General features: G+C 43.3%; 1 pseudogene; it reads right to left on the bottom strand.

Moving 5' to 3' along the window:
• Window positions 1-3,954: 3,954 nt before the first annotated feature.
• On the bottom strand, window positions 3,955-10,546 carry LOC130198454 (putative uncharacterized protein DDB_G0271606; annotated as a pseudogene).
• Window positions 10,547-26,541: the final 15,995 nt, after the last annotated feature.

The following is a 26,541-nucleotide window of genomic DNA, read 5'->3' as shown; positions in this document are numbered from 1 at the left end:
CGCGCCAAGAGAGGTAACAGCTGCTTTCCGCTTCCGGTTTAGAGCCCTACCCCCGGTTTTAGACTTCAGAATAAGAGCCTAAACAGGAAACCAGCTAGGATCTCAAGGGAAACGCACCTCTACCACAATAAAACCAATCTCATTCATACTGTCCACATCCTACAGTTGTGATAACAATAAACCTCATAAAATTAACATTACAGTTACACATATAATACAGCGATCATACTTGTCTATGCTTCTTAATACATTAATCGGAATATTCCTCCCTAATATCCACTATGTAAATTATCTTTCTATATGCATTATTTAAAACATAAGACTTCCTTATTTACATGTGCAAGTGTTCATAAAATCCACTACAACCTAACATGGTGAACTGAACTTCCACTAACATGTATTAAAATGAGTAGCTCCAGAGAAATGATCCTTCCCACAACAATATGAAATATGTTGTAGCATTGGGCATCTTCTTTTTCAGTTCTAAAGGAAGGTTGACGTCAGATTCATGACGTGTTCCAGAGCTACCGAGTTGTGTATTCTTTTAGTGATGATTCATCTTATCATCTCAACCGTCAAACAATGACTCATAATGTCCTCGTACTTTGACGTGTGTGTGTCATGTGATCATTGTGATAATTAGCATCTGCCAATCCCCATAAAATACATGTATGAATGAGTTGGTGTTCACACCCTTAAACTGAACAGACAACTTCAGCGAGTCAGAAGTGGTCAAGAGCGGTGCAATGACTTGTAATTGTTGTGGCTGGATTTCTTCCTTCACCAATATATTCTGACTAATGTCTTAACCTGATCATATGAACTTGTATCTCTCTCCTATCTACCCCAAGCCATTCTGTTTCACAAGTAAATCTGAGTTGGGTCCGGTATTAAAGACATTAATAAATGATTACTGTGGACACCTTCTGGCTGGCTCGCCAAATTGTGTGGCTGGATTTCTTTCTTTTTGATGGATTCTGAATAATGTCTTAACCTGATCATATGAACTTGTATCTCTCTCCTATCTGACTGCTGGTGAGACGCCACAGGAGACTCACACACTGGCCTCAGTAATCACCCACAGGACACAGAGAGTTTGGATCAGAGTTCAATTCATGTAGATTTATTTGTAACCAAGTTTCACCAAGAAACCTGAGCTGGGTCCGGTAATAAAGACAACGACCTCCCCCCACATCTGTCTTTCCCAACCCCCGAACAAATACATTAACATATTATTTATACATCACACTCACTGCATGTGCTCCTCCGTCCACTCCCTCATTACATATTAGTTCTCGTCACTCATATGTGGGATTAAAGCAGAACACACGTCTCAAAGCATTAAAGACTTCAACATAACAACAGGAGCTTTTCACACACACACCCTTAGAATTTGCCCACTCCGTCACTCACACTTTCTTTTCCGAGAATTTACTTCACACAAGAAATATAATTTACGCTCTCTACTCACACACACACTTGAGTGGGTTTCATGAGAGGATTTCACAGAGGTTTAATTGAACACTTGCAAAGCATTATTACTGGGTAACGACAACAACACCAAGCCACAAGTTCATAGTCAGCAGTCTCAGTCCATTTTTTTTATCTCTATGAATCTCTCCTTCACTTTGTCAATAATGTTAGTTCAGTTTGCAGTCGTACACGTTTCCAACTCTATTCAGTTACTCTCTTGTCTATGATGGTTTACACAAGCATATATTATATTGCATACGCCTCTGTCTGTAATCTAAAGCAACAAACACAAACCCACTGCTCAATGGCCACAAGACTTTAATCTGTCAACAAAAATTGCTACATTAACCATGACGCTTTTTCACAGAAAGTTCTAACTCAGCTTACATTAGAAATAGACCATGAAGCCTTTCACAGCATTCTCGAACAAGGCCTTCCCTGGTAAATAGAGTCTATGCTCAATTAACCAAGAAGCCTTTCACAGAAATTTCGAACTAGGTTCCCACTGGTGGCGAGTAAGATGAACACCTCAGGAATTCCTACCTATGCCCTATAAACCACCCAAGCTTTTTGAACATTATTTTCACCTGGAGAACATTCTTGCACAGACTCAGACATCCTGCACATACATGGAGCACAGACCTACAACCTACAGCACGTGCAATAAAGCATGTGCACATGCTACGGAATCAGCTTCATGACCTCCAAACGATCTAAATGCAGTTCCATTTGGTATCACTCTGACCTATATGTCAATTGGTTTTATCAACAATTATGCCACAGTCCAATCGGAATTAAAGCACATTGCCATTTACACTAGTGGGGCTCAATAAGTGATTGAGTGTCATTTGTATGTGATGGTAACAGGCCTAACCCTGGGAGGCACTCCGATACAAATGTCCTTTCCTGCTCATAGACTGAAGTCACCAATAAAGAAACTTTTTACAAAATTTCTTCCTGCTCACCCTTTACGTAGACGTCTTGGATCAGTCGGTCTGTGAGAGAACAAAGGCCGCCTCGCTCAGGCCTGACTCCCGTCGACCCTCCTGGCTGGCTCGCCAAATGTGGTGGCTGGATTTCTTCCTTCAACAATAGATCCTGACTGATCTCTTAACCTGATCATATAAACTCGGTTCTCTCTCCTATCTGACTGCTGGTGAGACGCCACAGGAGACTCACACACTGGCCTCAGTAATCACCCACAGGACACAGAGAGTTTGGATCAGAGTTCAATTCATGTAGATTTATTTGTAACCAAGTTTCACAAATAAATCTGAGCTGGGTCCGGAAGTGGAGACAACAACCTCCTCCACATCTGTCTTTCACAACTGCCGAACAAACAAATTGACATATCATGTATACCAGGGGTGCTCAATACGTCGATCGCGATCGACCGACCTGCCGGTCGATCGCGGCGTTGTATGGTAGATCGCATGACATTAAAAATATTGGCCCACCCCCGTGTCACTTTCTCTATAGCGCCAAATTACAGCAGCAGCATGTCATTTCTGTCTCTACGTGTCGCGTTAACAGTCCTCTGCCCGCCGTCTCGCGCGCCGCAGAGCTCCGACGCCGGTTTGCGCGCATCGGGACGGAGCAAAGAAAAAGTCACGAGCTTCCTGCTCACCCTTTACGTAGACGTCTTGGATCGGTCGGTCTGTGAGAGAACAAAGTCCGCCTTGCTCCGGCCTGGCCCCCGTAGACCCTCCTGGCTGGCTTGCCAAATTTTGTGGCTGGATTTCTTTCTTTCTGACGAATCTCTTATTAACCCTCCTGTTGCCTTCGGGTCATTTTGACCCGAATCAATATGACACCCTCCCCCCGCCTTTGGGTCATTTTGACCCGATTCAATGTTTCACCCTCCTGTTACCTTTATATTTACTAACATATTTTACCCTTTGGGTTCAATTTGACGCCAGCAATTAAAACCTCCAGAAAATTATTAGAATTAATATTGTTTTCCAAGTTTAAGTGTGAGGCACTTTATGTTTGTTTGTTGACTACCGAAAGAACACCGACATTAAACATTGAATGGGGTCAAATTAATCCTAAGGCGGGGGGAGGGTGTAATATTGATTCGGGTCAAAATGACCCTAAGGCAACACAAGGGTTAAGACGTAACCTGGTGCATATCATTTGTATCTATCTCCTATCTGACTGCCCCCTCATCACTGTTGTTATCTTGAAAAGATATTCAGTGCAAACCAGGTTGATTGCAGCCACAAGCTGTACATTTTTTTACCAAATGTTAGTTATTTTTTGCTAAGATATAACTGTATTTGTATTATAATAAAGTGATTGAAAACGTTAAGTATTTGTTTGTCTGATGGAGCAATCTGGTTTAATTACCAAATTAATGTACAAATCTGCTATACAGACCTTCATGGATTTGCATTTGTCTCATATTTGATATATTTTTAAGTGTCCTCTTATCTTTTCCTCAACCAGTACATTTTAATGGTAAAAAAAAGTTGCATAGAATTCAAATGTGTTCAGTTAATTTATTATCCAATCCAAGTCCAGCTTTATATGAGAAATTGCCAACATTTTCACACTTGGCTTGTGATTTCAAAAAGTAAACTTCTTTCTTAACTATTTATTAGAAAATGTTTAAGAAAATGTGCTTGATGAGATGCCCAGACACAAACAAACTCCCAAAAGATATAAACATAAGGACAATGCCAAATCATAAACAAACATAAAACACTCTGGTTCTTTGTATTTCATACTTTTATAAGTTAAATATCGTACATCACATTCAAACACTGGATATTCAAATGCAGACGGCAGAGCAGTCACAGTATGCAGCAGTGTCCAGATTCAAGACATGCCTTGCAATGCCATCAGATATAAGGAACTGAAATATGGATATTGAGTATTTCATTTGACAGCTGTTCATGTTGTTGTATCCACACAGGCTGTGGCTCACTTGGTTCTTAGTCAACGTTAACATGATTTAGTGATATGCAAGTTCATCAGTGCATAATATCACAGCGTTATCATAATATCAGTGTATTATTTGTAAAGGAAATACATCACAATTACAGCATCCTAATAGTTAATAAGCATACAATAGATAATCAGACATGCATGTTAAATAATGACAATGAATTAAAATCCTTGAGCCTCTTCATTAATCATGATGTGTAAAGCGTCTACACGTTTTAATATTTAGTCTCTTGTTCCACTCCACTTGTTAAATACAAATAACTGCTGTAACAATTGAGACGACCAAAAGGAAACTTGTTTTGGTGATGACTGCAGAGGAAGAAGCATTTGCTGCTGCTGCTGTTGCTGCTGCTGCTGCTGCTGCTGCTGCTGCTGCTTTTGTTGCTGCTGCTGCTGCTTTTGTTGCTGCTGTTGCTGCAGCTGCTGCTGCTTCTGTTGCTGCTGACGCTGATGCAGCTGGTGCTGCTGCTTCTGCTGCTGATGCTACTGCTGCCTGTGCTGCTGTTGCTGCGGTTGTTGCTGCTGCTGCTGCTGTTGCTGCTTCTGCTGCTGCTAGTGCTGCTGCTGCTGGTGTTGATGCTGCTGCTGCTGCTTTTGCTTTTGCTGCAGCAGCTGTAGCTGCTGCTGCTGCTGTTGCTGCCGCTGCTGCGGATGCTGATGCTGCTGCTGCTGCTAATGGTGCTGCTGCTGCTGCTGCTGCTGCTTCTGCTGCGGTTGCTGCTGATGCTGCTGTTGCTGCTGCTGTTGCTGCTGCTGTTCTTGCAGCAGCTGCTGCTTCTGCTACTGCTGTTGCTGCTGCGACTGCTGCAACAGGGGCTGCTGCTACTGCTACTCCTGCTGTTGATAATGCTATTTCTGTTGTTGCTGCTGCTGCTGCTGCTGCTTCTGCTGCCGCTGTCGCTGCTGCTGCAGCTCCCGATGCCGCTGCTACTACTGCTGGTGCAGCTTTTGCTGCTGCTGTTGCTGTTGCTGCTGCTGCTGAAGCTGCTGCTGCTGATGATGCTGCTGCTGCTGCTGAAGCTGCTGCTGCTGTTGCTGCTGCTGCTGCCGCTGCTGCTGTAGTTGTTGGTGCAGCCGTGGTTGTTGCGCTCTGTATGTTGCCTGATGCTGTTCAGCAATGTAATGGTTGAAATATTAAAACCTTTCGAATATTGATTCTTTATTTTAACATATTTACAGCATTTCCTTTTGTGAATCAATCAATGAAACTTACCAACACACAGAAGTAGGATGATACAGATCTTCATCCTCATGATCATGGGAAGTTGCTTTTCTGGTAAATGAATAAAAAGCAGGCTTTTGTTAGTTTAAGTTTAGTAATGCCATTTAAATAATCTTTAAGATCTGTAATTAAACTATTACGAACTGATATTGACAAGCATTAGTCTAAATCTCTGATTTACCAACATATCATGTCATCAGTACCAGAATGTTTTAAATGGTGTTATTAGTTTCACGACTTGATTTTATTATCTTTACTACAATGATACTTTGTCATCTGTTAAAACTACTACCATTGTCATAGATTAATCATAAAACAGACTTCTTTGTCAATCAATACACTTTTAAGTTCAAATATACCTGTGAAATATAAACATATTACACATTTCTAGCTGGACACACACCATATTTAAACCATTAATTGCAGTACAGATACCTCTAACACCAGTGATAATGAACACATCTATTATGTTATGATGTTAGAACTGAAGAAAGGCAGAAAACACAACTTACAGTCATTTAAATTCTAATAAAAGTCAAACTTACAGCGTTTCTCTGGTTGATGCTCAGCTGTCTGCTGGTTGCAGTTTGTCGTCCTCACTGAGCCGATTGAACCTTTTATACGCACAAAGCAGGTACGATGACATCATGTCACGAGCAATGACAGTGATGCTCTTTGTTTTTTAAGGTGTGGAAATAATATCTATTTTTACAGCATGTAGAATGCTGTTGAATTACATTCTTTCCAGAAATGACGCGGTTATCTTTTCTTCTGCAGATGATAATAATTAGTTTTGATTTCCTGTCTATGTGTACAGATTGTAAAGCACTCCGAGACAAATTTGTAATTTGTGAAATTGGGCTATACAAATAAACTGAATTGAATTGAATTGAATTGGCCAGATGTCAAGAACCTTTCGTCACTCTGCCGCTACGTCTTCTTTAGTGTGTCTATGTGTGGCAGCACCAACCCTTCAGGAGGATGGAGGAACCCTCGTGAGAACCAGCACAACCTTCAGAGTGGTGTTCACGTTGCTGTAATTGGTCTGAGTCACACCAACAGGAAATAAAATCAAGTCTGTTGAGCTTGCTACTCAGGATTTGTTTCTGATATTGAATATTTGTGGCAGCAATATTATTCGTGGAAAATAAGCGTAACAATCCTGAAACACAGGAGTTAACGATCATGTTTAAAAGACTTCACCACTGTTCCCGAATTTCCTAAATGAATCACTTCAATCACGACAAAGATAATGCACACAAAGAATTCTGAATGTCATCCTCTCGCTTTGTGTAGTTTTTCCTTTTACTCTACAAAGTACACACTCGAGGGGAAATCACTCTTTCAAACATGATTCAAACGGTTGTTCCTGATTCTACTCATACAACCAACTCACCATCAGCAATGCGTTGCCACAGTCGTCTACGTTTGGCCACTGATGGCTACACTATACATAAATAACTAAACTCCATTGTGACATCAGAGAGGGCGAGTGGTGATGAGGTCAGTTGCTGCCTCTTGGAGGCTCAACACTGTTGGTGGTTGTGGCAGCTGTCCCCAATCTGGCCTCGGCTGCTGGCTGGTTGGTAATCAGTCAGCTGCTCTGACTGATTGGCAATCAGTCAGCAGCCGATGCTGCTTGTATAAGAGGGCAGCAGAGCTGGAGGGAGGGAGGGAAGTGAGCAGAGGCACAGTGTTGCGGTCTGCTCGGTGTTGTGTGTTTTGTTAAATAAAAGGATGCTATCCAACGGAACCTCGCGGCTGTCTGGCTATCCTTGGTGCTTGGGGGGGGAAACCCACGGGTGACGGCCAGAAACCCGTCACAGTGGTGAACTGAACTTCCACTAACATGTATTAAAATGAGTAGCTCCAGAGAAATGATCCTTCCCACAACAATATGAAATATGTTGTAGCATTGGGCATCTTCTTTTTCAGTTCTAAAGGAAGGTCTAAAGAAACGTCAACGTCAGATTCATGACGTGTTCCGGAGCCACAGAGTTGTACGTTCTTTCAGTGATGATTCATCTTATCATCTCAATGTAATAATTACCATATGCCAATCCCCATAAAATACATGTATGAATGAGTTGGTGTTCACACCCTCAAACTGAATAGACAAGTTCAGCAAGTCAGTATTTTTGTCATGACTACTTTCAAACATAACAAATATTATTTGGTAAAAGACCTCAACCAATCATGTCATTCAGTAGCGACGGTAACCTTTATTACTCCAGACCCACTCCTTCCATTCCACAATAAAAGACCCATGCATGTTTCATGGAAAAATTAAATCAATGAAATAGCTCACAGCAGCTCAGGCTCTCCTGATTAGCTTTTGAGCATCGAGGTATTGATGACTGAGGTATCGATCAACTGTGATGACATCAGCACATGCCATGTGTAAGTAGGCATGTAGTTGCCGTATAAATCTTTCATGTGGAGAAATCGTCTACACATTGTGAAAATAAGAATAAGAATAAGAAATAATAGGTGAAATTTAAAAAAAAATTCACAAGATTCTGTTGCTCCTCTTCTCTCTGGCGACATCACATACTCTGAGCTGCGCAATAAACAACATTTGTAAAGTCAGACACGGTCATGAAATGATTTCCAAACTTTAAAAAGTATTTAATTTAAACTGCTTGCTATCAAAATGCTAATTTGGCCAACATTTAAAACTTTGGCCCCAACGATTCTTTTTTTGTTGCTCTCCTCACGGCGAAAAAAGTCGACGCCTTTTTGTTTTTTTCGGGAAAACGGCCAAGCGAATCTCTTAGATCAATCATGGCACACATTTCCCAATCAGGCCGCACGTTTTGATGTATTTTGACGCATGTGCGTGCAACTTTGAGGGAGGAGTTACGGTGCAAACTTGTTTCCACCGTAAATTCAGCGAGTCAGAAGTGGTCCGAAGAAAAATAATCGGAACAAAAGCACTCAACCAAAGTTTATCAGAAAATCAATAAAATAGTAAAATAATGATTAGTGCTGTTGAAATAGAATATGTATAAAATAAAGTGTCGAGTCATAACAATTGAATATTAATTATGTTGCAAACCACACATTAAGAATGGGATTTTTTTTTTAAACAGCTAATTATGAACTTCTGTCCTGAGCAGAGGGGTTTTTAGTTTGTTGCAACGTGCAACTTCCCCACTAGGAAGCCCCACATCCACACTGCTCCTCTAAGCAGCTCCTGACATGACCTGCACCACACAGATTGTACAACATGGGAGTAACCAGACGAGGCTCAGGGCCGTGTGGGGCTCACAGTGACGGATATCCATTGTTAGAAACAGAATCGGGTCATAGTGATATTTTATGCTCACTTGGACTCTATCACTGAGATAAAGATGAACTAGTTCAGTGTCAAATATATAATTCAATGTAAAAATATATTATAATATATACTAATGCAAAGAATAGAGAGTTGATTATTTTTTATAATTATTTCTTGTATTTCAAATGTGCTCGTTCACACTCTCGCTCACTGGAGGCAGTTTCTACATTCCCCTTTCATTTGTCTCAGTAAAGCTAAATGTAAGCAAGTAACAATCATTAACAACTACCAATATATTATATTATATATTTTATATTATATATACAGCCACATTCTGTAACTACCTGGACTTACAGTTCACTCCGTGCATCATTTACTTTGAGCTAACCTCATTGGTTGTAATCCTGGCTTTCATTGATGAGAGACGTTACTTGTCAGAGTGAGAAAGCCAAAGCAGCAGCCTCCCCAAGGTCCTAGTGCCCGTGGACTACCTCGTTAAGTATGATGATCTGCTCTTGGATTTTAATTTGCAAGGGGAGAAAACCTACAAACCAGAACACACGCACATATGAAGCATGTTAGAGTTGTAAATAATGTGTCCATGTGAGAAACAATAGTTTAATTTATTGTCATCCAAAAGAATAAAACTTTGTTTTTAAAGACAATAATTATTTGGGGGGGGGGGGGGTGAAGCCCCCTTAGAATAGGCATAACGACGCCCCTGTTCACAGTCATGATGAAGCTTATTTTTATCACATACAATAGATGTCAAGTCAATGTTGCCTTTTATACTTTAATCCAGTAAATACTTTACATGACATTTAAACATTGGATATCCAAATATATGTCAGAAGAATAAACATACGGCAAAGTTATTAAATTAGTTTTGTATTTGTAAAGGAAATACATCACAATTACAGCATCCTAATAGTTAATAAGCATACAATAGATAATCAGACATGCATGTTAAATAATGACAATGAATTAAAATCCTTGAGCCTCTTCATTAATCATGATGTGTAAAGCGTCTACACGTTTTAATATTTAGTCTCTTATTCCACTCCACTTGTTAAATACAAATAACTGCTGTAACAATTGAGACGACCAAAAGGAAACTTGTTTTGGTGATGACTGCAGAGGAAGAAGCATTTGCTGCTGCTGCTGTTGCTGCTGCTGTTGCTGCTGTTGCTGCTGCTGCTGCTGCTGCTTCTGTTGCTGGAGCTGATGCTGCAGCTATTGCTGCAGCTGCTGCTGTTGCTGCAGCTGCTGATGCTGATGCTGCTGCTGCTGCTGTTGCTGCTGCTGATGCTGCTGACGCAGCTGCTGTTGCTGCTTCTGCTGCTTCTGTTGCTGCTTCTGCTGCTTCTGTTCCTGCTTCTGCTGCTTCTGTTACTAATGATGTTGATGCTGCTTCTGCTGCTGCTGCTGCTACTGTTGCTTCTGCTGCTGCTGTTGCTGCTGCTGCTTCTGCAGCTGCTGTTGTTGTTGCTGCTTCTTCTGCTGCTAATGAGGATGCTTCTGCTGCTGTTGCTGCTGCTGCTGCTGCTGATGTTGCTGTTGCTGCTGCTGTTGCTGCAGCTGCTGATGCTTCTGCTGCTGCCGTTGCTGCTGCTGCTGCTGTTGCTGCTGCTGCTGCTGCTGCTGCTGTTGCTGATGCTGATGCTGCAGCTTCTGCTGCTTCTGCTGCTGCCTTTGCTGCTGCTGCTGCTACTGTTGCTGCTGTTGCTGCTGTGGTTGCTGCAGCTGTTGCTTCTTCTGCTGCTACTGTTGCTGCTATGGTTGCTGCCACTTCTGCTGTTGATGCTGCTGCTGCTGCTACTGCCGCTTCTGCTGCTGCTGTTGCTGCTTCTACTGCTGATGCTGATGCTACTGCTGCTTCTGCTGCTGCTGCTGTTGATGCTGCTGCTGCTGCTGCTACTGCTGATGCTGCTGCTGATGCTGCTGATGCTGCTGCTGCTGTTGCTGCTGCCGCTGCAGTTGCTTTAGTTGTGGTTGTTGCTTTTGCTGCTTCTGCTGCAGCTGCTGCTGCAGCTGCTGCTGTTGCTGCTTCTGCTGCTTTTGATGTTGATGTTAATGCTGCTGTTGTTGCTGCTGCTGTTGCTGTTGCTGCATCTGCTGCTGCTTTTGCTGCTGTTGCTGCTGCTGCTGCTGCTGCTGATGGTGCTGCTGCTGCTACTACTGCTGCTTCTGCTGCTGCTATTGCTGCTGTTGTTGCTGTTGCTGCTGCTGCCTCTGCTGCTGCTGTTACTGCTGCTTCTGCTGCTGCAGCTATTGTCGCTGCTGTTGCTGCTGCTGTTGCTGCAGCTGCTGTTTCTGCTGCTGCTGTTGCTGCTGCTGCTGATGTTGCTGGTGCTGTTGCTGCTGCTGTTGCTGCTTCTGCGGCCGATGCTGCTGCTACTGCTGCTTCTGCTGTTGATCCTACTGCTGCTGCTGCTGCTGCTGCCGCTGCTTCTGTGGTTGTTGCTGTTGCTGCTGCCGCTGCTTCTGTTGTTGTTGTTGCTGCTGTTGACATTGTTGTTGGCACAGCTGCTGTTGTTGCTGCTGTTGTCATTGTTGTTGGCGTAGCTGATGTTGATGTTGCTGTTGACATTGTTGTTTGCAGAGATGATGTTATTGTTGCTGCTGTTGACATTGTTGTTGGCACAGCTGATGTTGATGTTGCTGCTGTTGATATTGTTGTTGGCACAGCTGATGTTGATGTTGCTGCTGTTGACATTGTTGTTAGCACAGCCGATGTTGCTGCTGCTGTTGACATTGTTGTTGGCACAGCTGATGTTGATGTTGCTGCTGTTGAAATTGTTGTTGGCACAGCTGATGTTGATGTTGCTGCTGTTGACATTGTTGTTTGCGGAGATGATGTTATTGTTGCTGCTGTTGTCATTGTTGTTGGCACAGCTGATGTTGATAGTGCTGCTGTTGACATTGTTGTTGGCACAGCTGATGTTGTTGTTGCTGCTGTTGACATTGTTGTTTGCGGAGATGATGTTATTGTTGCTGCTGTTGTCATTGTTGTTGGCGCAGCTGATGTTGATGTTGCTCCTGTTGACATTGTTGTTGGCGCAGCTGATGTTGCTGCTGTTGTCATTTTTGTTGGCACAGCTGATGTTGATAGTGCTGCTGTTGACATTGTTGTTGGCACAGCTGATGTTGATAGTGCTGCTGTTGTCATTGTTGTTGGCACAGCTGATGTTGCTGCTGTTGTCATTATTGTTGGCACAGCTGATGTTGCTGCTGTTGATATTGTTGTTGGCACAGCTGATGTTGATGTTGCTGCTGTTGTCATTTTTGTTGGCACAGCTGATGTTGATAGTGCTGCTGTTGACATTGTTGTTGGCACAGCTGATGTTGATAGTGCTGCTGTTGTCATTGTTGTTGGCGCAGCTGATGTTGATGCTGTTGTCATTGTTGTTGGCACAGCTAATGTTGATGTTGCTCCTGTTGACATTGTTGTTGGCACAGCTGATGTTGATGTTGCTGCTGTTGTCATTATTGTTGGCACAGCTGATGTTGATGTTGCTGCTGTTGTCATTGTTGTTAGCACAGCTGATGTTGATAGTGCTGCTGTTGTCATTGTTGTTGGCACAGCTGATGTTGCTGCTGTTGTCATTATTGTTGGCACAGCTGATGTTGCTGCTGTTGATATTGTTGTTGGCACAGCTGATGTTGATGTTGCTGATGTTGTCATTGTTGTTGGCACAGCTGATGTTGCTGATGTTGACATTGTTGTTGGCACAGCTGATGTTGCTGCTGTTGTCATTGTGGTTGGCACAGCTGATGTTGATGCTGTTGACATTGTTGTTGGCACAGCTGATGTTGCTGCTGTTGTCATTGTTGTTGGCACAGCTGATGTTGATGTTGCTGCTGTTGTCATTGTTGTTGGCACAGCTGATGTTGATGTTGCTGCTGTTGTCATTGTTGTTGGCAGAGATGATGTTGTTGTTGTTGTTGCTGCTGTTGACATTGTTGTTGGCAGAGCTGATGATGTTGCTGCTGTTGACATTGTTGTTGGCACAGCTGATGTTGATGTTGCTGCTGTTGACATTGTTGTTGGCGGAGATGATGTTGTTGTTGCTGCTGTTGACATTGTTGTTGGCACAGCTGATGTTGATGTTGCTGCTGTTGACATTGTTGGCGGAGATGATGTTGTTGTTGTCATTGTTGTTGGCACAGCTGATGTTGATGTTGTTGCTGTAGTCATTGTTGGCGGAGATGATGTTGTTGTTGCTGCTGTTGACATTGTTGTTGCAGCTGTTGACATTGTTGTTGGTGCAGCTGATGTTGCTGCTGATGTTGTTGCTGTAGTCATTGTTGCTTTTGTTGACATTGTTGTTGGTGCAGCTGATGTTGTTGTATTTCCTGATGTAGTCGTTGTTGTTGATGCTGTTGTCACTGATGTTGGCACAGCTGTTGTTGTTGGTGTGTTTCCTGCTGTAGTCGTTGTTGTTGATGCTGTTGTCACTGATGTTGGCACAGCCGTTGTTGTTGGTGTGTTTCCTGCTGTAGTCGTTGTTGTTGATGCTGTTGTCACTGATGTTGGCGCAGCCGTTGTTGTTGGTGTGTTTCCTGCTGTAGTCATTGTTGTTGATGCTGTTGTCACTGATGTTGGCGCAGCCGTTGTTGTTGGTGTGTTTCCTGCTGTAGTCGTTGTTGTTGATGCTGTTGTCACTGATGTTGGCGCAGCCGTTGTTGGTGTGTTTCCTGCTGTACTCGTTGATGCTGTTGTCACTGATGTTGGCGCAGCCGTTGTTGTTGGTGTGTTTCACATTGCTGATGTTGATGCTGCTGCCGCTGTTGTTGTTGCTGTGTTGATGCTGCTGTCACTGATGTTGGCGCAGCCGTTGTTGTTGGTGTGTTTCCTGCTGTAGTCGTTGTTGTTGATGCTGTTGTCACTGATGTTGGCGCAGCCGTTGTTGTTGGTGTGTTTCCTGCTGTAGTCGTTGTTGTTGATGCTGTTGTCACTGATGTTGGCGCAGCCGTTGTTGGTGTGTTTCCTGCTGTAGTCGTTGATGCTGTTGTCACTGATGTTGGCACAGCCGTTGTTGGTGTGTTTCCTGCTGTAGTCGTTGTTGTTGATGCTGTTGTCACTGATGTTGGCGCAGCCGTTGTTGGTGTGTTTCCTGCTGTAGTCGTTGTTGTTGATGCTGTTGTCACTGATGTTGGCGCAGCCGTTGTTGTTGGTGTGTTTCCTGCTGTAGTCGTTGTTGTTGATGCTGTTGTCACTGATGTTGGCGCAGCCGTTGTTGTTGGTGTGTTTCCTGCTGTAGTCGTTGTTGTTGATGCTGTTGTCACTGATGTTGGCGCAGCCGTTGTTGGTGTGTTTCCTGCTGTAGTCGTTGTTGTTGATGCTGTTGTCACTGATGTTGGCGCAGCCGTTGTTGTTGGTGTGTTTCCTGCTGTAGTCGTTGTTGTTGATGCTGTTGTCACTGATGTTGGCGCCGCTGATGTTTTTGTTGTGTTTCCTGCTGTAGTATTTGTTGCTGTTGTCACTGTTGTTGGTGCAGCTGATGTTGTTGTTGTTGTAGTTACAGTTGTTGTTTGTGTTGTTGCTGTTGTTGTTGTATTCTGTGCGTTGCCTGCTGCAGCAATGTAATGGTTGAATTAGGAAACCTTTCGGATATTTAATCTACATTCAAACATCTTTAAAACAACTTCAACTGTGAATCAATCCATTAAACTTACCAACACACAGAAGTAGGATCATGAAGATCTTCATCTTCATCTTGGGAAGTTGCTTTTCTGTTAAATAAATATAAAAGCAGGCTTTTGTTTGTTTCAGTTTTTATAAATGCCATTTAAATAATGTTTTTGACAATTCATTACATCTTTAACATCTGTAACTAAACTATTACTTTTATGATAATATAATAATAATAATTAGTATTAATTAATATTAATTAATATACTGATATTGACAAGCATTCGTCTAAATCTCTGATTTACCAAAATATCATGTCATCAGTACCAGAATGTTTTAAATGGTGTTATTAGTTTCACGACTTTATTTTATTATCTTTCCTACAATAATATTTGACATCTGTTAACTTGTTGTTTGTAAAGGTCACATGCTGCCAACCAGGCGTGTTGTTGTGTTTCCATAAGTTGTTAATAAATAAAGTATTAAGATAAATACAACTGTGAATTATTAACATATATAACATTTCTAGACGCACAATATTGCATTAATTACACAAGCACTGCCAGTGATAAAGAACAAATGCATAATGTTATAATTGAAAAAGGCAGAAAACACAACTTAAAGTCATTTAAATCAGACAAATATAATAACTGTAAAACTCACAGATGTTATCTGGTTGATGCTCATTGTCCGTTGCTGGTTGCTGTTTGTTGTCCTAACTGAGCAGCTTGAACCTTTTATACACACAAAGCAGGAATGATGACATCAGACCACAAGGACCCGAATGAATGTATTTCTGTGAAGGTGTGGCCCCCCGTCAATACCACATTCATGCCGCCTCCTTCACCGCCTGGAGGAACCTTTTGAGGGACTTTTCAGATATGATCCATGTCCATGTTCCACTTTAATTTGTTGTTTTGATAATAATTATGTTCACGTTAATTTTCCTGACCAGATGTCATGAACCTTTCGTCACTCTGCCGCTACGTCTTCTTTAATGTGTCACCAACCCTTCAGGAGGATGGAGGAACCCTCAGGAGAACCAGCAGAACCTTCAGAGGTTCACGTGGTGCCATTAGTCTGAGTCACACCTTCAGGAGGATGGAGGAACCCTCAGGAGAACCAGCAGAACCTTTAGAGGTTCACGTGGTGTTGTTGGTCTCAGTCACACAGAAGGAAATAAACTGTAAACCATCCAGAGGTGAAGTCCCTCCTCCGGCTCACCATCAGCAACGCGTTGCCATAGGGTCTACATTTGGAGGTCTATGTTTGTGGTCTATGTTTGGGGTCTATGTTTGGAGTCTATGTTTGGGGTCTATGTTTGGAGTCTATGTTTGGAGTCTATGTTTGGGGTCTATGTTTGGCGTCTATGTTTGGAGTCTATGTTTGGAGTCTATGTTTGGGGTCTATGTTTGGAGTCTATGTTTGGCGTCTATGTTTGGAGTCTATGTTTGGAGTCTATGTTTGGGGTCTATGTTTGGAGTCTATGTTTGGGGTCTATGTTTGGGGTCTATGTTTGGAGTCTATGTTTGGAGTCTATGTTTGGGGTCTATGTTTGGAGTCTATGTTTGGGGTCTATGTTTGGTCTATGTTTGGAGTCTATGTTTGGGGTCTATGTTTGGAGTCTATGTTTGGGGTCTATGTTTGGAGTCTATGTTTGGAGTCTATGTTTGGGGTCTATGTTTGGAGTCTATGTTTGGAGTCTATGTTTGGAGTCTATGTTTGGGGTCTATGTTTGGAGTCTATGTTTGGGGTCTATGTTTGGTCTATGTTTGGAGTCTATGTTTGGGGTCTATGTTTGGTCTATGTTTGGAGTCTATGTTTGGGGTCTATGTTTGGAGTCTATGTTTGGGGTCTATGTTTGGAGTCTATGTTTGGGGTCTATGTTTGGGGTCTATGTTTGGAGTCTGTTTGGGGTCTATGTTTGGAGTCTATGTTTGGGGTCTATGGTTGGTCTATGTTTGGAGTCTATGTTTGGGGTCTATGTTTGGAGTCTATGTTTGGAGTCTATGTTTGGGGTCTATGTTTGGGGGTATGGTTTCCACTTATCCTCCTTAACTTCGGAATAGTTTTAAATGCAGGAAAAAGAAAATATACAACATTTTAAGAACGTTTACCAAGAAAACGTCAACTTGTTTCCACGCGTCAGATTAGTTTTTTCTTCTGTTCTCTGCAGAAACTCGTTGGACTCTTTGTATTTGTGCTGCTTCTGTCAGAGTCACTTGTTCTGGTTTCAGATATTGTTCAATAATTTCTACCGCGACATATCAGAGCTTCAGACGAAGCCGTAACCCTCTGCATCATAACTCGCCCCGGGCTGAACCCATCCTCTCTCTTTTTGTGTTTGTCTATTCACTGAAGTCAGTTTGTCTACAGGGTGTGGATCAAAAGCTTCAGGGAGCAAGTTCAAGAGAAACTTCAATATTCAATATATTCAATGTACTTCAATATTCAACCAATCAGATCTAACTTCAGCAACGCACGATTAGTTCCCTGAACGCAAACTTTAAAATAGTTTATTTATGCTTTAGTTGTCAAAGAATATGTATTCTATGGGAAAACAAATGTAATAATCATTATCAGTGAACGCTTTGCCAACACGTTTTCAAACTTTACTTTATTATCTTCTATTATTATAATTTTGTTGCCATCACATTGATGCAAACTATCCATCCCTCCATCCATTTTCATCCACTTAGTCCGGGGTCGGGTCTCAGGGGCAGCAGACCCAGCAGGCTGACCCAGACATCCCTCTCAACTGCAACATTTCTCATTCTGGGGGATCCTGAGGCGTTCAGGCCAGCCGGGAGATATAATCCCTCTGTCCTGGTCTTCCCCGGGGTCACTCTATCTCTAAGGCTGAGCCCTAAAGGAAACTCATCTCCTTACTCTATCTCTAAGGCTGAGCCCTAAAGGAAACTCATCTCCTTACTCTATCTCTAAGGCTGAGCCCTAAAGGAAACTCATCTCCTTACTCTATCTCTAAGGCTCCTACAGAGTAAACTCATCTCCTTACTCTATCTCTAAGGCTCCTACAGAGGAACCTCATCTCCTTACTCTATCTCTAAGGCTGAGCCCTAAAGGAAACTCATCTCCTTACCCTATCTCTAAGGCTCCTACAGAGTAAACTCATCTCCTTACTCTATCTCTAAGGCTGAGCCCTAAAGGAAACTCATCTCCTTACCCTATCTCTAAGGCTGAGCCCTAAAGGAAACTAATCTCCTTACTCTATCTCTAAGGCTCCTACAGAGTAAACTCATCTCCTTACTCTATCTCTAAGGCTCCTACAGAGTAAACTCATCTCCTTACTCTATCTCTAAGGCTCCTACAGAGGAACCTCATCTCCTTACTCTATCTCTAAGGCTCCTACAGAGGAAACTCATCTCCTTACCCTATCTCTAACGCTGAGCCCATCTATCCTACGGAGGAAATTCATTTTGGCCGTTTGTATCCGCAACCTTGTTCTTTCAGTCCTCCGGCTCAGCTCCTCTTCATCAGACGGTGCAGAGCCTGTCTCGCTGCTGCAGCCGCACTGATCCTCCTCCATCTCCCTCCATCTCCCTCCATCTTCCCTTCACTCGTGAACAAGACCCCAAAATACTTGAACTCCTTCGCTTTGGGCACTCTGTCCCCACCTGGAGGATCATTGAACAATAAATGAACCTCCAACAGGGTCATATATATATATATATATATATATATATAAAGTTGAGAAAAAAGTTACGATCTTGCAATTTGTATAGTTTCCAACGAAAAGTCAAAGCTCAGTTTTTTAGCGAAGAACATTTTTTGTGAATTCAATTCAATTCAATTCAGTTTATTTGTATAGCCCAATTTCACAAATTACAAATTTGTCTCGGAGTGCTTTACAATCTGTACACATAGACATCCCTGCCCCAAAACCTCACATCGGACCAGGAAAAACTCCCAAATAACCCTTCAGGGGGAAAAAAAGGGAAGAAACCTGCAGGAGAGAACAGAGGAGGATCCCTCTCCAGGATGGACAGAACAATTGATGTAATGTGTACAGAAGGACAGATTTAGAGTTAAAATACATTCAATGAATATGACAGAGTGTATGAATAGTTCATAGTAGGCATATTCCACGATGGAGACCTCCACGATCCATCAGGCAGATGGAGGTGGGGAGGAGGAGTGGGCGGAGTCTCAACAGTGGGCGGAGTCTCAACAGGACAGTGGCGTAGTCAGGAGCAGGAATTCCACCCAGACGATCCATCAGGCAGATAGGATTTATGCCGTCTCATAGGGTCCGATGACCCCATGAGACGGAAGTCAAAAGGACTCGGGAGAAAGCAGAGTTAGTAACGTGTGATTGAGAGATGAAAATTCATCCTTAAGGAGAGAAAAAGAGGAGATAGGTACTCAGTGCATCCTAACGTCCCCGCAGCTATAAGCCTATAGCAGCATATCAAGGGGCTGGACCAGGCAAACCTGATTCAGCCCTAACTATAAGCTCTGTCAAAGAGGAAGGTCTTAAGTCTACTCTTAAACGAGGTGACTGTGTCTGCCTCCGGACTGAAATTGGAAGCTGGTTCCATAAAAGAGGAGCTTGATAACTAAAGGCTCTGGCTCCCATTCTACTTTTTAAGACTCTAGGAACTACAAGTAGTCCGCATTTAGTGAGCGTAGCTCTAGTGGGCAATATGGTACTACAAGCTCCTTAAGATATGATGGAGCATCACCAATCAAGGCTTTGTACGTTAAGAGAAGAATTTTAAAAGTGATTCTTGATTTTACTGGGAGCCAGTGCAGAGCAGCTAGTGCAGGAGTGATGTGATCTCTTCCTTAGTTTTAGTGAGAACACGAGCTGCAGCATTCTGGATCAACTGGAGGGACCTAAGAGATTTATTAGAGCAGCCTGATAATAAGGAGTTGCAGTAATCCAGTCTCAAGTAACGAACGCGTGAACCAATTTTTCTGCATCTTCTTGAGACAAGATGTGCCTGATTTTTGAAATATTACGTAGATGAAAGAATGCAGTCCTTGAGATTTGCTTTACGTGGAGTTAAAGGACAAGTCCCGATCAAAGATAACGCCAAGATTCTTTACAGTGGTGTTGGATGCCAGGGCAATGCGTCTACAGAATCCACATCACCAGATAATTGATCTCTGAGGTGCTCAGGGCCGATTAAAATTACTTCGGTTTTGTCTGAGTTTAACATCAAGAAGTTGCAGGTCATCCATGTTTTATGTCTTTAAGACATGCTTGAATTTTACCGAGTTGGTTGCTCTCCTCTGGTTTTATCGATAAATATAGTTGAGTATCATCTGCATAACAATGAAAGTTTATGGAGTGTTTCCTGATAATATTGCCCAAAGGAAGCATGTATAAGGTAAATAAAATTGGTCCAAGCACAGAACCTTGTGGAACTCCGTGATTAACGTTGGTGGTTATCGAGGCCATCGTTTACATAAATACAAACTGAGATCGATCTGATAAATAGGATTTAAACCAAATTAGTGCCGTGCCTGAAATGCCAATCGACTGCTCCAGTCTCTGTCACAGGATGTCATGGTCAATGGTGTCGAATGCAGCACTAAGGTCTAACAAGACCAGGACAGAGAGGAGTCCTTTATCTGCTGCCATTAAGAGGTCATTTGTAATTTTCACCAGTGCTGTCTCGGTGCTGTGGTGTTTTCTAAATCCTGATTGAAATTTCTCAAATAAACTATTATGATGTAGAAAGTCGCACAACTGATTTGCGACCACTTTCTCAAGGATCTTGGAGAGGAAGGAGGTTAGAGATCGGTCTGTAGTTAGCCAACACCTCTGGATCCAGAGTGGGCTTCTTCAGGAGAGGTTTAATAACAGCCACCTTGAAGGAGTGTGGTACGTGGCCTGTTAGCAGAGACACATTGATAATATCTAATAGAGAGCCGCCAATTAAAGGCAAAACGTCTTTAAGCAGCCTCGGGATGGGGTCCAAGAGACAGGTAGAGGTGTTCGAAGTAGAAACCGTTGAAGATAATTGGTCACGGTTGATGGGAGAAAAGCCCTCCAAATATACACCAGGGCATACAGCGGTTTCCAAGGCCATTCCACTTGAGGACAGATTGGCACGGGTTATGGGCAAGAGAATATTAATCTTGTCTCTAATAGTTAAAATCTTTTCATTAAAGAAGTTCATAAAGTCATTACCACTGAGGTTTATAGGAATGCTCGGCTCCACAGAGCTGTGACTCTCTGTCAGCCTGGCTACAGTGCTGAAGAGAAACCTGGGGTTGTTTTTATTTTTCTCTATTACTGATGAGTAATAGGCTGCTCTGGCATTACGGAGGGCCTTCTTATATGTTTTAAGACTATCTCGCCAAACTAAGCGGGATTCTTCGAGATTAGTTGAACGCCATATGCTCAAGCTGTGACGCTTGCTTCAGTTTGCGGGTCTGAGGGTTATACCAGGAGCAAACCCCTTCCTCACTGTCTTCTTCTTCAGAGGGGCTATCGAGTCCAGTGTCATTCTCAGAGAGCCTGTGGCACTGTCAACAAGATGATCAATCTGGGACGGACTAAAGTTAGACCAGGAGTCCTCTGTTATATTGAGACGTGGTATCGAATCAAATACAGAAGGAATCGCTTTAAATTTAGCTACAGCACTGTCAGTTAGACATCTGGTGTAGAAACTTTGACTAACGGAGTACACCGTAGTATAAATTCAAAAGTGATGAGGTTGTGGTCTGACAGAAGAGGATTCTGTGGAAGACGTTCAAATGCTCAATGTCAACGCCATAAGTAAGAACAAGATCAAGCGTGTGGCCAAAGCTGTGAGTGGTTTCTGTACTCTCTGACAGAAGCCAATCAAGTCCAACAAGGAGATGAATGCAGCACTAAGGCAATCATTATCAACATCCACATGGATATTAAAATCTCCAACAATAATAACTTTATCGGTTTTAAGAACCAAACTTGATATAAATTCTGAGAATTCAGATATAAACTCTGAATATGGACCTGGTGGCCGGTACAGAATCACAAATCGAATTGGCTGTAGTGTTTTCCAGGTTGGATGTGAAAGACTAAGAACAAGGCTTTCAAATGAGGTGTAGTGTAATTTTGGTTGAGGATTAATTAATAGGCTCGATTCAAAGATGGTTGTTACTCCACCTCCTCGACCCGTGCCTCGAGGAATGTGAGTATTAATATGACTTGGAGGAGTCGATTCATTCAGGCAGACATATTCTTCATGGCTCAGCCAGGTTTCAGTTAGGCAACATAAATCAATGTGATTATCTGATATTAAATCATTTAGTAACACAGCTTTAGATGACAGAGATCGAATATTTAGGAGACCACATTTAATAGACCTATTTTGTTGCACTGCTGAAATAATGGTGTTAACTTGTATAAGGTTATTGTGTACGACCCCTCTTCTGCCTACTTTTGATTTATTTACTTGAAGTGGCCGTGGGACAGACACAGTCTCTACTCTAGAGTCATGGGTTGGTAACTGCTCGAATGGAAGAGCAGAGAAGGGTGTTAAACTACAACTCTGCTCCCGGTTCCTGATCTGAACCCTGGGTTGTCATGGATTAAGTCCGTGATCAACTTGGTCATATTCGCAGAAATGAGACGCGCTCCGTCCAACGTGGGATGAATGCCGCCTCCTCATCAGATCAGGTTTTCCCCAGAAAGTCTTCCAGTTGTCTACGTAGCCCACATTATTCGCTGGGCACCACCGACAGCCAGCGGTTGAAAGACGACATTCGCCATACAATTCGTCTGTCTGCAAATTTGGGAGAGGGCCAGAGAAAATTACGGTGTCCGACAACGCCTTGGCATAAGCACAGACCGATTGCACATTACTTTTAGTGAGTTCCGAGCCGACGGGCTCGGCGCCATTACCACCGCGGTATTACAATCTGACTGTATCTCCGCTTGTCCTTAGCCAGCAGCTTCAAACAAGACTCCACGCCGCCCGCTCTGGCCCCCGGGAGGCACACGACTCTGGTCCGTGGCTTCGCTATTTTCACGTTCCTGACTATAGAGCCCGATAACCACGGTGTGTTCTCAGCGGTGTGTCGCTGAGCAGGAAAACTGGTTCGAAACGTGAAGTGGTTGGCACAGCGGCTTCTGTGTAGACTTACTACTCCTGGAACAGTTACCCAACCTCCGCTGCACGGTTACCACCGGGAACAGCTATCAGCTGACTGTAGCTCCGCCGCCGCCACGGGAGAGGGCGGGCTAACTAGCATAGCTGTCTGAGCTTCGATAGCGCGGAGCCGTGCATCTAACCCACTTAGACCTGCCTCCAACCTAGCAAATAAACTACACTTGTTGCATGTATCGTTATCATTAAGGGAGGCAGGGGGATAACTATACATGAGACACACTGAGCAAGAGGGAGCGGGAGGGAGAGAAGAAGAAGTCATGCTCGCTGTTGAGCTGGCAACCAGAGCTTACCGGAAGAGTGAGATGATGCGTTCAGGAGCAGCTGGGAAAATCAGTGGTAAATATGTTGCTAAAGGCTTTGAGAATAATTGTGATAGTTTCATTAGGTTCTGGAGCAATAACCGCGTGTAGCATCATGCTACCGGGATGAGGATTATTATTTTCCATAATTTGGGAGCAAATCGTTATTTTGAACACATGGACGTGAACACAAGAACATGAACACATGAACGTGAACACAATAACACATGGACCCATGAACACATGAACACATGAACGCAGGGACGTGAACACAAGAACACATGGACACATGAACACAGGGACGTGAACACAAGAACACATGAACACATGAACGCAGGGACGTGAACACAAGAACACATGGACCCGTGACCACATGAACACAGGCACGTGAACACATGAACACATGAACACAGGCACGTGAACACAAGAACACATAAACACAACATGAACACAGGGACGTGAACACAATAACACATGGACCCATGAACACATGAACACAGGCACGTGAACACATGAACGCAGGGACGTGAACACAAGAACACATGGACACATGAACACAGGGACGTGAACACAATAACACATGGACCCATGACCACATGAACACAGGCACGTGAACACATGAACGCAGGGACGTGAACACAAGAACACATGACCACATGAACACAGGCACGTGAACACATGAACACATGAACGCAGGGACGTGAACACAAGAACACATGGACCCGTGACCACATGAACACAAGAACACATAAACACATGAACACAGGCACGTGAACACAAGAACACATGAACACAGGCACGTGAACACAAGAACACATAAACACATGAACACAGGCACGTGAACACAAGAACACATGGACCCGTGAACACATGAACACAGGGACGTGAACACAAGAACACATAAACACATGAACACAGGGATGAACAAGAACACATGAACACAGGGACGTGAACACATGAACACAGGGACGTGAACACAAGAACACAGGGACATGAATACAAGAACACAGGAACACAAGAACACATGAACACATGAACACATGAACACAAGAACACATGAACACAGGGACACATGAACACAAGAACACATGAACACAGGGACGTGAACACAAGAACACATGAACCCATGACCACATGAACACAGGCACGTGAACACATGAACACATGAACGCAGGGACGTGAACACAACACAAGAACACATGAACACAAGAACACATGAACACAGGGACGTGAACACAAGAACACAGGGACATGAACACAAGAACACATGAACACAGGGACGTGAACACAAGAACACATGAACACAGAACACATGAACACAGAACACAAGAACACATGAACACACATGAACACAGGCACGTGAACACAAGAACACATAAACACATGAACACAGGCACGTGAACACAAGAACACATAAACACATGAACACAGGCACGTGAACACAAGAACACATGGACCCATGAACACAGGGACGTGAACACAAGAACACATAAACACATGAACACAGGCACATGAACACAAGAATACATGGACCCATGAACACGTGAACACATGAACACAGGCACATGAACACAGGGATGTGAACACAAGAACACATGGACCCATGAACACAGGGAGTGAACACATGAAGACATGAACACATGGAGCCATGAACACAGGGACGTGAACACATGAACACAGGGACGTGAACACAAGAACACATGAACACAGGGACGTGAACACATGAACACAGGGACGTGAACACAAGAACACCTGAACACATGAACACAGGGACGAGAACACAAGAACACATAAACACAAGAACACAGGGACGTGAACACATAAACACATGAACACAGGGACGTGAACACAAGAACACATGAACACAGGGACGTGAACACAAGAACACATGAACACAGGGACGTGAACACATGAACGTGAACACAAGAACACAGGGACATGAATACAAAAACACAGGAACACAAGAACACATGAACACAGGGACGTGAACACAAGAACACCTGAACACAAGAACACATGAACACAAGAACACATAAACACAAGAACACAGGGACGTGAACACAGGAACACATAAACACATGAACACAGGGACGTGAACACAAGAACACATGAACACAGGGACGTGAACACAAGAATGCAGGGACGTGAACACAAGAACACATGAACACAAGAACACAGGGATGTGAACACATGAACACAGGGACGTGAACACAAGAACACAGGGACGTGAACACATGAACACAGGGACGTGAACACATGAACACAGGGACGTGAACACAAGAACACAGGGACGTGAACACATGAACACAGGGATGTGAACACATGAACACAGGGACCTGAACACATGAACACAGGGATGTGAACACAAGAACACATGAACACAAGAACACAGGGATGTGAACACATGAACACAGGGATGTGAACACATGAACACAGGGACGTGAACACATGAACACAGGGACGTGAACACAAGAACACAGGGACGTGAACACATGAACACAGGGACGTGAACACATGAACACAGGGACGTGAACACAAGAACACAGGGACGTGAACACATGAACACAGGGATGTGAACACATGAACACAGGGACCTGAACACATGAACACAGGGATGTGAACACAAGAACACATGAACACAGGGACGTGAACACATGAACACAGGGACGTGAACACAAGAACACAGGGACATGAACACAAGAACATGAATACAAGAACACAGGAACACAAGAACACATGAACACAGGGACGTGAACACATGAACACAGGGACGTGAACACAAGAACACAGGGACATGAATACAAGAACACAGGAACACAGGGATGTGAACACAAGAACACATGAACACAGGAACACATGAACACATGAACACAGGAACACAAGAACACAGGAACACAGGGACGTGAACACAAAAACACATGAAACATGAACACAAGAACACATGAACACAGGGACGTGAACACAAGAAAACATGAACACAAGAACACATGAACACAGGGACGTGAACACATTAACACAGGGACATGAATACAAGAACACAGGAACACAAGAACACATGAACACAGGGACATGAACACATGAACACATGAACACAAGAACACATGAACACAGGGACGTGAACACAAGAACACATGAACACATGAACACAGGGACGTGAACACAAGAACACATGAACACAGGGACGTGAACACAAGAACACAAGAACACAGGGACATGAACACAAGAACACATGAACACAGGGACGTGAACACAAGAACACATGAACACAGGGACGTGAACACAAGAACACATGAACACATGAACACAGGGACGTGAACACAAGAACACATGAACACATGAACACAAGAACACATGAACACAGGGACGTGAACACAAGAACACAAGAACACATGAACACAGGCACGTGAACACAAGAACACATGAACGCAGGGACATGAACACAAGAACACATGGACACATGAACACAGGGACGTGAACACAAGAACACATGAACACATGAACACATGAACACAGGGACGTGAACACAAGAACACATGAACACAGGGACGTGAACA

The sequence above is a fragment of the Pseudoliparis swirei genome, chromosome 1 (genome assembly GCF_029220125.1).
Source record: "Pseudoliparis swirei isolate HS2019 ecotype Mariana Trench chromosome 1, NWPU_hadal_v1, whole genome shotgun sequence".
Lineage (NCBI taxonomy): Eukaryota > Metazoa > Chordata > Actinopteri > Perciformes > Liparidae > Pseudoliparis > Pseudoliparis swirei.
This window is presented reverse-complemented; position numbering and strand designations above follow the sequence as displayed.